At 47.0% G+C, this 12,207-nt stretch overlaps 1 pseudogene; it reads left to right on the top strand.

Moving 5' to 3' along the window:
- Window positions 1-302: 302 nt before the first annotated feature.
- LOC147724631 (28S ribosomal RNA) lies at window positions 303-11,916 on the top strand (annotated as a pseudogene).
- The last annotated feature ends 291 nt before the right edge of the window (window positions 11,917-12,207 follow it).

The raw sequence follows: 12,207 nt of genomic DNA, 5'->3' as shown, positions 1-12,207 counted from the left end.
GAGGCCCGGCTGGGTCCAGGGGCCCCGCTGGGCCTCGGTTTTGGTGCTCCGGCCCTGGGCCCCGTCCCCCGGCATGCTGCTCTGCCAAAGGCATGGGACGGGGTTCGGTTGTGCCTGGGGAGGGTCCCCTTGCTTGGCTGGGTTCAGGAGCTCTGGCCGGGACCCAGGACAGGGACAAAACCCCTCCAGATCCGATCCGCGGAAAGAGGGCGCGTGCTGCCGGGTCGCCAGGCACCTGCTCAGGCAGCGACCTGGCCTTCCCCGGCAACCCCCTTGATGCTCCAGAGTTATTCTTCCAACTACGATCTCAGATCAGACCTGGCGACCCTCTGAATTTAAGCATATTACTAAGTGGAGGAAAAGAAACTAACCAGGATTCCCCCAGTAACGGTGGGTGAAGAGGGAAGAGCCGAGCTCCAAATCCCTGCCCGGCGGCGGGCACAGGAAATATGGCGTATACAAGACCTACTCCCCGGCGTCGCTCAGGGGGCCCAAGTCCTTCTGATCGAGACATACCCCGTGGATGGTGTTAGGCCGGTAGCGGCCCCCGGCGCGCAGGGATTGGGTCTTCTCGGAGTCGGGGTGCTTGGGAATGCAGCCCAAAGCGGGTGATAAACTCTATCTAAGGCTAAATACGGGCGCAAGACTGATATCCAAGAAGTACCGTAAGGGAAAGTTGAAAAGAACTTTGAAGAGATTGTTCAAGAGGGTGTGGTCCGTGCAGTCCACCCGTAGGACTCAACACAGCGGGAAGGTCGGTGGCCCGGGAGTTCCGTATCCCCTCTGCGGGACCGGTGCCTGGGTCCTACCCGGCCCCCGCTGGGCGCATTTACTCTGTGGCGCTGTGCCGCGACTGGCTCCCGGTCGACTGGGAAGGCTTCGGGGTGGCATGTGGCCCTCTGCTCCTGCAGAGGGTGTTACAGCCCCCTGGGAGCAGCTTCGTCGTGTCTGCGGAGCCGAGGGAGATTCGACCGCCTCCGTGCCTTCCCCCAGTCACCAGTTCCCGCCCGCCCCTCGGGGCGTGCTGGGGTGGTTGAAGGGGGGACAGGTGGGGAGGCCCATGCCGAGCGCCAGGGGTCTGCAGCGATGTCGGTTACCCACCCGACCCGTCTTGAAACACGGACCAAGGAGTCTAACAAGTGCGCAAGTCGGAGGGTCGAGCGCAGCCCTATGGCGCAATGAAGATGAAGGCCGGCGAGCACCGGCTGAGGTGGGATCCCGCCGCGCTTCCAGCGGCAGGCGCACCACTGGTCTGTCTCGCCCACTCTGTTCGGAGGTGGAGCTTGAGCGTGCGTGGTAGTACCCGAAAGATGGTGAACTATACCTGGGCAGGGTGAACCCAGAGGAGGTCCGTAGCGGTTCCGACCTGGGTATAGGGGCGAAAGACTAATTGAACCATCTAGTAGCTGGTTCCCTCCGAAGTTTCCCTGAGGATAGCTGGCGCTCGGAGCTTCCAGTTTTATTGATAAGCGAATGATTAGAGGTCTTAGGGCCAAAACGATCTCAACCTATTCTCAAACTTTAAATGGGTAAGAAGCCCGCCTCACTGGCGTGGAGCCGGGCATGGAATGAGAGTGCTTGGTGGGCCATTTTTGGTAAGCAGTACTGGCGCTGCGGGATGAACCGAACGCAGGGTCAAGGCGCCCTATGCCGATGCTCCCCAGACCGTAGAAAAAGTGTTGGTTGATATAGACAGCAGGATGGTGGCCATTTAAGTCGGAATCCGCTAAGGAGTGTGTAACAGCTCACCTGCTGAATCAACTAGCCCTGAAAATGGATGGCGCTGGAGCGTCGGGCCCATGCCCGGCGCTGAGATCCGCGGGGGCTAAGCCGCGATGAGTAGGAGGGCTACTGCGGTGCGTATGGAAGCCCGGGACAATGGCCCAGGTGGAGGCTCTGCAGGTGCAGATCTTGGTGGTAGTAGCAAATATTAAATCAAGAACTTTGAAGGCCGAAGTGTTGAAGGGTTCCATGTGAACAGCAGTTGAACATGGGTCAGTCGGTCCTAAGAGATGGGCGAGCGCCTTTCAGAAGGGATGGGCGATGGCCTCTGTTGCCCTTGGCTGATCAAAAGGGAGTCGGGCTCAAATCCCCAAACCCGGAGTTGCAGAGAGGGGCGCCGTTGCGGCGTCCAGTGCGGTAATGCAAACGATCCCGGAGAAGCAGGCGGAAGCCCTGGGGAGAGTTCTCATTTCTTTGTGAAGGGCAGGGCGCCCTGGAATGTGTTCGCCCCGAGAGAGGGGCCCGAGCCTTGGAAAGCGTTGCGGTTCCAGCGGCCGCCGGTGAGCTCTCGCTGGCCCTTGAAAATCCAGGGGAGATGGTGTAAATATTGCGCCGGGCCATATCCATATCTGCAGCAGGTCTCCAAGGCTAACAGCCTCTGGCATGTTGGAACAATGTAGGTAAGGGAAGTCGGCAAGTCAGACAGGGCCGGCTCTAGGCTCATGGTGGCCCTGTGCAGGGAGAGTAGGTGGGGGCCCCGGAAGAGGGGGTCCGGACGGGGCGGAGCTCAGGAAGGTGACACTAGTTAAGCCAAGTAATTAGATATTTTAGCATTATTCACTTTCTCTTAATTACCATTACATATGATTCTTAGATGGCAGCGACACCTCCTGTCCAAACGCACTCACCCCGACATACAAGGGTAGTACATTACACTGTTGGAGAGACGGACATGAGGAAAGATATTTGAATTCTCGGCCTTGGAATGGGTGGAATGGGCTGGCATACATCATAGCTGTCATACCCTGCTCATAAATGTTAATCAGGGATCAATGATGATTTGCAATATCAGCAACTTCTGTAACATGTCAATTACACAAAGATATCATGACAAATGTTGGACAAATATTATGTGATGTAGAATGTATAAAGAAATGCCAATAGCGATATGTTTAAAAAAGGAGAATGGGACGTGTCCTGGTACCTCTTGAAAGGTAAGGGCTAGAAAGAAAGGTGAATTGGTTCCAAGTTCAGAGTGATGAGACCTTGGGAGCAAGCCATGGGAGAAGAAAGCTCTGTCTGTTGAGGCTGAGAGGGACAAGTGGAAGTCTTTTTGAGGCATTGTCACAGTATTGTTCTTCTTCTTCCAGGACCTGGTGGAGTTACAATGGTGTGTTTGAGCGAAGTGCACCGTTTGTAGCAACAGACAAATTAAAATCCGTATTTTTGCTTACGTTGCTGCAAGTGTGTTTGAAAATAGTTTATGCGCTCCCCCCGACATAAATTCATTGCAGTCAGGGGGGAGAACTCCCATAAACTGCCAGGACGCATATACGAATCCAGGTGCCAACTTAACATATTATGTTGATAAAGAGTATTATTATTTACGCACTATTATGTAACGACTATTATTTAAAGGCATAGAAGCAGTTTTTATTTATTTATTTATCGTGTGCGTTTTATGACAGTAAATGCTATCAACAATATTATTGTTACTAAATCCACTTTGTGGATAACACGCTTCAAAACACAAAAAAGTAAATCTCAAGAAAGGGTCACTTTTTGTGGAAGTGACAAAGCAGTATTTCTGAAAATAATAATTTGCCACATCTAATAAGACCACCGTTATACATGTACAGTCTGAAGGAACAAAAATGAATGGCATCAGAAATTCCTTTCTCTATGCCTATAGACACATGCCCTGCAAGAAGAGTGACCATAAAGGTAAGGTGTATAAAGAGGTGGGTGTCGCACGTGAAGTCTGAGGCCAGTTGTTAGTGATCCGATGATAGGACCAAATTTCAAGAAAAAATGCACTGTTTTTTCAGGAAACCCTCACTCACCCTAGTGGTGACATGCTTCATCATCGAGTCCACCGGGAGAGATCGAGTACCTCCCCGGTGTGCTGCGACGCCAGGAGACTGCGGAGCAGGTTTTTTGTGAAGATGAAGTGTGAAAAAATATTAAAGTTTAAAAATGTCAAAGGTTGTACCAAAAAAAAACTTTATTCACTGGTCAACCTGACATATTAAAAATAAGATATGTGAAGGGAAACTAGCCAATTACTTTATACTGGTGTTTACCCTGTAAAGAAGGTCAACATGTTTCTGCCCATTTATATGTGTTACTTTACTGGGCTTTCATCAGGACCGGTAAGCGAGTGTGCCAATGACAGGAGGGGCACGCTAAGGCCCGCCCTGCCAATGGTCGTGAAAGTTAAAAATAGCACTATGTGTAAAATAGGTGCAAAAAGAAAGAGAAACAAACTCATAAGTAGTGGGGTTTTACCTCTTTTGCGAGGAACCTAGGAGTCTGTAAGAAGAAAAATAGACAAACAGACAAATACAAACATAAACACAAAGATATCGAATCATTGGGTTGTGCATATGTACAGTGGCCATAAAGGGTGACTTTGTGGCTTGACACGTGCTAGCATACATATCAATGGCCGTGGCCGGTATGCCTGGGTTGCGTAGTTGAAATCATGCCAAAATCCGAAGTGGAGGGGCCTCAACTAACGCTGATTGAATCTTGTTCAGCGCAGACTGTTGCATATGTGTGATATAGCAACAGTGGCTAAGTGAGCAGACTAGACAAGTATAAGTCTGTTTGTGAGGGACTACAAGAAATATCTTGTTACCTATAGTGGGGTGTCAGGGAATGAACCCCGAAGGAAAAAAATGCGTTAAAACAGCGTCCCGGTGCAAAGCGCCGTGACACTGCTGGCCGTGGTATATATATTACCCAAGCACACAATATTAATTACAGAGTATAGGATAAATGTCCTCACTTGTAAAGAAAACGATCCACGCCCCATAGAACACAGGAGGGGGGTGGGAGCGACAATGGCACACCCTGTAATTGAGGGAGAGAGGGAAACAAATACACACAGAGGAGGATTTTAGAACTGGCAGGGTTCCATTCATACAACTTATCTGGTTAGAAAGATGTCTTCATAGTAAGGTCTCTTACGCCCGCAACGCTCAGCACCCGCTCGGCACCTAGCTTCACCCACCTCTTTATACACCTTACCTTTATGGTCACTCTTCTTTTGATTACTTGTATATTGCTTGGGGACTAAGAGTGCCCTAAAAATACCCTTTCTCTCCTTTTGTTGAGATACATGCCCTGCAAGACCATCTAAGATCAAGGGAGAACCAAAACAGCACAATCCCATTTTAAACACCCGTTCCTCCAAATCTTACTTGAGAAACTAAAGGTCCTTCTGTCAGAGATACAACATAAAACAGTACCTCACATTAGAAAGAACCAAGTACGAAGTCACAAGGGATGCAAACAATTTGCGCTTTTAATGTAACCAATCAGTGGATAACCTGTTCAATACTATCACCAGCCAAACTGAGCAACAAAAGATGGGACAACATAGAGCACCTGACAACAACGTCAACCCTTCTTACTGCCGTTTATACAACCTCAGACCACATATTATTTCAAAAAGCCTCCAGTCAGCTTAATTTGTAAAATATGAAGTGCAGGTGCTGAAGTATTGGTCGGAGGCCACACCTACTTTTCCCTGGCTCTACCCACTTCCTCCACTGGCTCCACCCACCTACTCTATTGTCTCCACCCACATCCTCAACTGGCACTGCTAAAAGTCAGACATAATACCCAATCTGAATTTCAGCAAGGGGGCCTTGCTCATAGTAAGGTTTTGATAGGAGGTTCCCCTGCCCTGTGAACATTTTGAAAAATATTACATCAAAGTGCATTTAAAGCACAAATTTGGAATATATTAGCTAAAATTAGTACACAGAAGGATCAGTGCAAAAAACAACGTGCACTGACAGTCCAGGACAAAAACAACTTGTGCAATGGCAGTACAGTGCAAAAACACCTTGTGCAGTGGCAGTCCAGTGCACAAACAACTTGTGCAGTCGCAGTCCAGTGCAAAAACAACTTCTGTATGGCATCCAGTAATAAAACAACGTCGACACAGAAAGAAACATGCAGCTCGTTTACTTAACCTTAACCCAGGCCGGACTTCATGTGGAGCTGGAGCAACCACGCCGACGCTGGTGACTGTCATGTGATGCCATCATGCCACTCACAAGTCCACGTACACCACGGCCCACCAAGAAAAACTGCATTAATGTAATGTAATGGCTTATGGCTGTTACTAACCGATACAGCCCTGGTGGTGATGGGCGGGTGCCCAGCCACTGGCCTGCCTGCCTTCAATCAGTTATATTATATAGGCGGTCTAGGCCAAGCTGCAGTGCCTGCAGTATAACAGCATCTGGCTGTAACTTCATCTCGGTACTGTCTCAACCGCTGATGACTCGCGCTCATGGTGGGGACTGGTGCGTGCGTGCTGGGCATGGCATTAAAAAAAAAATCTACGCACGCAGCCTGCGGCACAGGCCTACCCCTTCCCCAGCCAAATCAAATCCAGCCCCCTGCCCAATCAGGGTTTAAATCAATTTAAAAACATCCGCATCGTGACCGTCATTCACACTCATCTGCATATTGGATTCACGTTCATTCATGCCGTAAATAAATTGAGTTGGACGGTCTGGACAGTGGACCAGTATGTGACGCGCGGAGTCAGAAGTGAGGTATTTAAATGTTATTTACTGTGTAGTCTGAGGCTACGTGCGCAGCACGCGTATGTATGCCACATACATTCACATTGCCATATAAACATGCAGTCAGAGTTGCAGACGCCTGGTATTACAGTAGACCTGGCCCTCTTAAATAAGTGCCGGTGCTAAGCACCGGCACAAACTAAGCACATATTCCTAATCCCTGCCAGGGGGCCGCCACTCCAGTGATCCTTCCGATCCGATCCTCGTCGTGGCGGCCCCTGGGGTTTGGCGGCCCTGTGCAGGTGCACAGTTTGCACATGCCTAGGGCCGGCCCTGAGTCAGACCCATAACTTAGGAATAAGGATTGGCTCTAAGGGCTGGATCGGTATGGCTGGGGCGCAAAGCGGGGCTGGGCGTGTGCCGCGGCTGGACGAGGCGCCTCCCTCTGGGGCGGTGGAGACTCTGGAAGGGAGCACGGCCCTTCCTGTGGATCACCCCAGCTCCAGTGGTAGCCTCTCCTCGTGCCACTGTCCCTCGGGGCTAGGGGGAGGCGTTCTGCCTCGGCCGGCGCCTAGCAGCTGACTTAGAACTGGTGCAGATCGGGGAATCCGACTGTTTAATTAAAACAAAGCATCGCGACGGCCCGAGGCGGGTGTTGACGTGATGTGATTTCTGCCCAGTGCTCTGAATGTCAAAGTGAAGAAAGTTAATGAAGCGCGGGTAAACGACGTGAGTAACTATGACTCTCTTATCCTATTCTCGGTTGCAGTGGCCTTTACCTCCCACTGGTCCCACCGGTAACTGCGTCTGTAGTGCTAGATTGTGCATAGAGAAGTCTATAAAGACAGGCCAAACAAGGTTCTATCATGGCAGGGAGCGTGATAGTGAGAAATGGCGAAGCAAATGAACCCAATTCCAGATGGGGTAGTTCCTGGGGAATAAAAACCTTGTTAAGATGGCGAAAGGAGGTGCTGTCTTTTCCAGAAATCATTAACCTCCTTACTGAATTTGACAAACCAGCACCTGCTTCAAACAATGCAACAAGCAACAACAATTCAGAAAACGATATAGGCCTTAGTTCGCCCTCCTTAGCAGAAGATGACACAACAGTAGACCTCAGCGAATCCATCGAGTTTGTGGCCTCCTCACCAAGAATGACATTGGTACAAGAAACTTTGAAAATCTTCCTGGTGTGTACGAGGTCAGCAAAGATGTAATAACAAAGAAAAGTGACTACACACAAAAAGTCACTTATTGGAAATACCCAAACAAAAAGTATAAATGTGACTTATGTGGAGACATTGGGAACTTTCAAAGAACTGAGAAAACATGTCTCCAACAAGCACAAAGGCTTCTATCTTAAAACGTACTGCTTAAAATGTGACAAAGAAGCCGAATACCACAACATTGCATGCCAATATGCCAAATGTAAAGGAAGACCTCAAAAAGGAGAGCTGCCATTCCTGTGCAGCTTATGTGACCTCAGATATGGAACAAAGATTGGTGTGTCACAACATGCTCGGCATGCACATCCAAGAGTGCAAAGTTAGGCTAGACTAGCAGCTCTAGCATACAGCAAACCATCAAAATGATGGTCACAGGAAGAAATACTGCTATTAGCAGAATTGGAAAAAGTATATGAAAACAAGAGGAATATTAATGTGCTGATGGTTCCACATTTTGACAATAAAAACAGAAAAAAAATTGCAGAAAAATGAAGAGATAGAAAAGATAAGAGCAAATAATCGGCAAAAGATGTACCGCAAGCATCAAATGTTTCCGAAAATGACTCTTGGGATGAACCAGAGGTTACAGTGGAAGTAACAACAGAAAAGCGCAAAGACTTTATTAATCGCAAACGTGCGCAAAAAATCAAGAACTTTGATGAACTGGAAGATAGAATCACAGAAATCGAGAAGTACACCCAAAACGTAGAGCAACACGATGCTGCTATGGATCTGATGGATGAGATAGTGACATATCTCAGAAAACACCACTGATATAAGTCCTGCACCAGCAAGTGTACCAACAAATGAACCAGCAAGTGAACTCAATAAGGAGCCTATGAACTCTGCTCAAGATGAGCACCAGAATGCCTCAGTAGGAAACAAGATAACAAAAAAAGACAAGAAAAACGGAAGGCTTAATCGGATGCACAAGAAAAATTATGCACAAGCAAAGGGCAGCTATAAAGAATACCAGGCAATGTTTAAAAAAGACAAAAAGAAAATTGATTGCCAGGATTATCACTACTATTTAACATTGCCATGGATCCTCTGATCTGTGATCTTCAGAACAACGGCAAGGGCTACACATTCGGATCAGATGGGTTTATTGAGCAAATCACTGCTCTCGCCTTTGTCGATGACATCGCAGTACTCAGCAGCACCTGGGAAGGAATGAGTACAAATCTGAAAATCATTGAAAGTTCAGTAAAACAACAGGATTAAAACTTAATGTGAAAAAGACACATGGATTTTATATCAGTCACCAGAAAGATAATATCCTGATTAACAACTGTAAACCATGGCAGTTTGAAAAAGAAAATATTGAAAACATTCATCCAGGAGAAAGTGAGAGATACCTCGGATTGAACTTTGATCAACAACTGGCCATACAAGCAACAACATAATTAATGAGGTTCTTGTCAATTTTGCTCAAAAACTTGAACATCTACCACTTTAGCCCACGCAGAAAATAGAAATTTTGTGTCAGTACTTGGTCCCTGAACTATCATTCAAATTGGAAATGACAGGAACAGAAGCTAAAACTTTAAATGTTCTGGATCAAACAATAAAAAATTATGTCAAACATTTTCTACACCTTCCTGCATACACATGTGATGGTCTCCTATATTCGAAAAGATCATTTGGGGGCCTCAGTATAGCAAAACTATGTACAAAAATTGGTCTCAATAAAGTCAATAGTTTATTGTATCTCAGGGCAGCTCCAGATCTGTACATAGCTCATTCATTCATGTATGCAGGAGAGGAAATAAATGAAAAAATTGACAACATCATCAAAACGCACACATTTAACATTTTAGACAGATTTCTGAGTTATGATGTGAATTTGTTAGCAATATATGATTGGAGAAAAGAAGAATTTGAGAAATGGGCAAATCTCCCTGTCCAAGGTGATGGTATAAAACACTTAGCAAGTAATCCAACCTCAAACTTCTGGATCAGCAAGCATAACAACATGAAAGAAAACTGGTACATAGCTGCGCTGATGTTAAGAGCGAAACCATCACTAGGGGAAGAAATCGTACATTTGCTACATGTAGATATTTTAATGATGTTTGCGAAACAATATCTATATATTTCAGGCGCATGTCCTAAAACCAAGGACATTAGGATAAAGAGACATAACAAAATTCTGGAATTGGTCCTTGATAGAGCAAAAAGGTGTGGTTGGATGGCATATATTGTTAAGAATATTCAAGGTGAACTAAGAAAACCAGATGTAGTGTTTACCAAAAATGGTTCAGCTGCAGTGATTGATGTTTCAATTCGTTATGAAAACTCGCATAATTCCCTTGAATTAGCGTTTGAGAGTAAAGTTAAATATATCAGGATCTGTCACAGCAAATCAACGATCTCACAAAATGCAACACAGTAACATTTCCTGGCTTTATCGTTGGATGTCGTGGTATTTGGCCTCAATGTAATGATGTTGTTCTGGCTGATTTAGGTCTGCAAATGTTATTCCCATTCAAGAAAAATGTTTGCCTGTCTACTTTAATGGACACTCTTAAAATGTGCCTAGTATTCATGGACAATTGAGTATCAAGCTTATATTGATCTGCACACTTTCTTGCAGCACACATGTCACCCTTATAAAACATATTGTTTTAACATATAGGTTTATAGTTGACACAAGATTTAGTATAGATGTGAATTTTATAGATGTGAATTTTTACAATTTTATAGATGTGCATTTTCTAGTTAGATGTGCAATTTGTAGATGTGTATTTTTATAAATGTGTGCTTATAACAGTTTAGATATAGTTGTGTACATCATACTTTTTGAAATGTCTTGAATGATGAATAGGTCTTAAATAATCTTATACACATAATTATCATACATTGATTATTGATGTCCTGATAATCATATTTTAATTTCTCAGGACTGTTCGTAGACAATTTTAAATTGTTGCAATAGTACTGCAGGGTATACTATCTCTGGCCTATACGTGATCCCAGTTCGAGTGAGGACAGCGTTCAATGTGGCTGTACTCCGGAGCGAAAGAATGTTGTATTGTTAGAAGCAAAACCGAATTGATGCTGATGGGCAGCATAATAAGCCAGAATGAGCCACCGCGAGGTGGTACAGAAATAGCCAAATGCCTTGTCATCTAATTAGTAATGCGCATGAATGGATGAACGAGATTCCCAATGTCCCTACCTACTATCTAGCGAAACTCTAGTCTGGTATTGTGAATAGACATGAGAGGTGTAGGATAAGTGGGAGGCCCTCCGGTCGCCGGTGATATACCACTACTCTTATAATTTTTTCACTTACCCAGTGAGGCAGGGGGTGAGCCCTGTGGGGCTCTTGCTTCTGGCTCCAAGCGCCCAGCGGCCGTCAGGCGTGACCCGCTCTGGGGACAGTGGCAGGTGGGGAGTTTGACTGGGGCGGTACACATGTGACACAATGACGCAGATGTCCTAAGGCGAGCTCAGGGAGGACATAAACCTCACGTGGAGCAGAAGGGCAAAAGCTTGCTTTACCTCGATTTTCAGTATGAATACAGACTGTGAAAGTTGGGCCTCACGATCCTTCTGACTTTTTGGGTTTCAAGGAGGAGGTGTCCGAAACGTTACCACAGGGATAACTGTCTTGTGGCGGTCAAGAGTTCATAGCGACATCACTTTTTGATCCTTTGATGTCGGCTCTTCCTATCATTGTGAAGCAGAATTCACCAAGCGTTGGATTGTTCACCCTCTAATAGGGAACGTGAGCTGGGTTTAGACTGTCCTGAGACAGGTTAGTTTTACCCTACTGATGATGTGTTGTTGCAATAGTAATCCTGCTCAGTACGAGAGGAACCGCAGATTCAGACATTTGGTGTATGTGCTTGGCTGAGGAGCCAATGGGACAAAGTTAAAATCTGTGGGATTATGACTGAACGCCTCTAAGTCAGAATACCCCCTAAACTGTAACGATACCGCAGTGCTGTGGAGCCTCGGTTGGCCTGGGATAGCCGGCCTCTCTCGGGGGACGGGTGCATAGAGCCGCTCGCTTGGGGAGCGTAACGCAGACGGAAGGGGGCTGCCTCCATCGCCCTTAGTGCAGCTTGTGTTCGTGGGGCACCCGGTGCTAAATCATTTGTAGATGACCTGATTCTGGGTCTGGGTTTTGTAAGTAGCAGAGCAGCTACCTCGCTGCAATCTATTTAAAGTCAATCTCTGAGCCAAGCTTTTGTCTCTCCGTGCATGGGCACCCATGGACGCCCTCCTCTGCCACACCCAGGGGTGGGTCCCTCTCCCGCCAGGCCGGTGGGAGGGACGCAGAGGGGGTAATGTGGGTTTGTGAGCGGCTGCTTCCACCACGTGCCCTCCGGCATGGGGGCCTCCCACTCCCGTCCCTGCCCCACCAGGGTGCAGGGATGGGGGCCACCATCCCTTGCAGATCAGCAGGGTGACCAGATGTCCTGGGCCGGCCAGGCCTCTCCTTCCTAGTGCCTCAGTCAGGCAGGGAGGCAAGCAGCAGCCAC

Source organism: Lissotriton vulgaris, chromosome 4_1 (genome assembly GCF_964263255.1).
Source record: "Lissotriton vulgaris chromosome 4_1, aLisVul1.2, whole genome shotgun sequence".
NCBI classification, from domain to species: Eukaryota; Metazoa; Chordata; class Amphibia; order Caudata; family Salamandridae; genus Lissotriton; species Lissotriton vulgaris.
The sequence above is the reverse complement of the archived record's forward strand: the minus strand, read 5'-3'. Positions and strand labels throughout refer to the sequence as shown.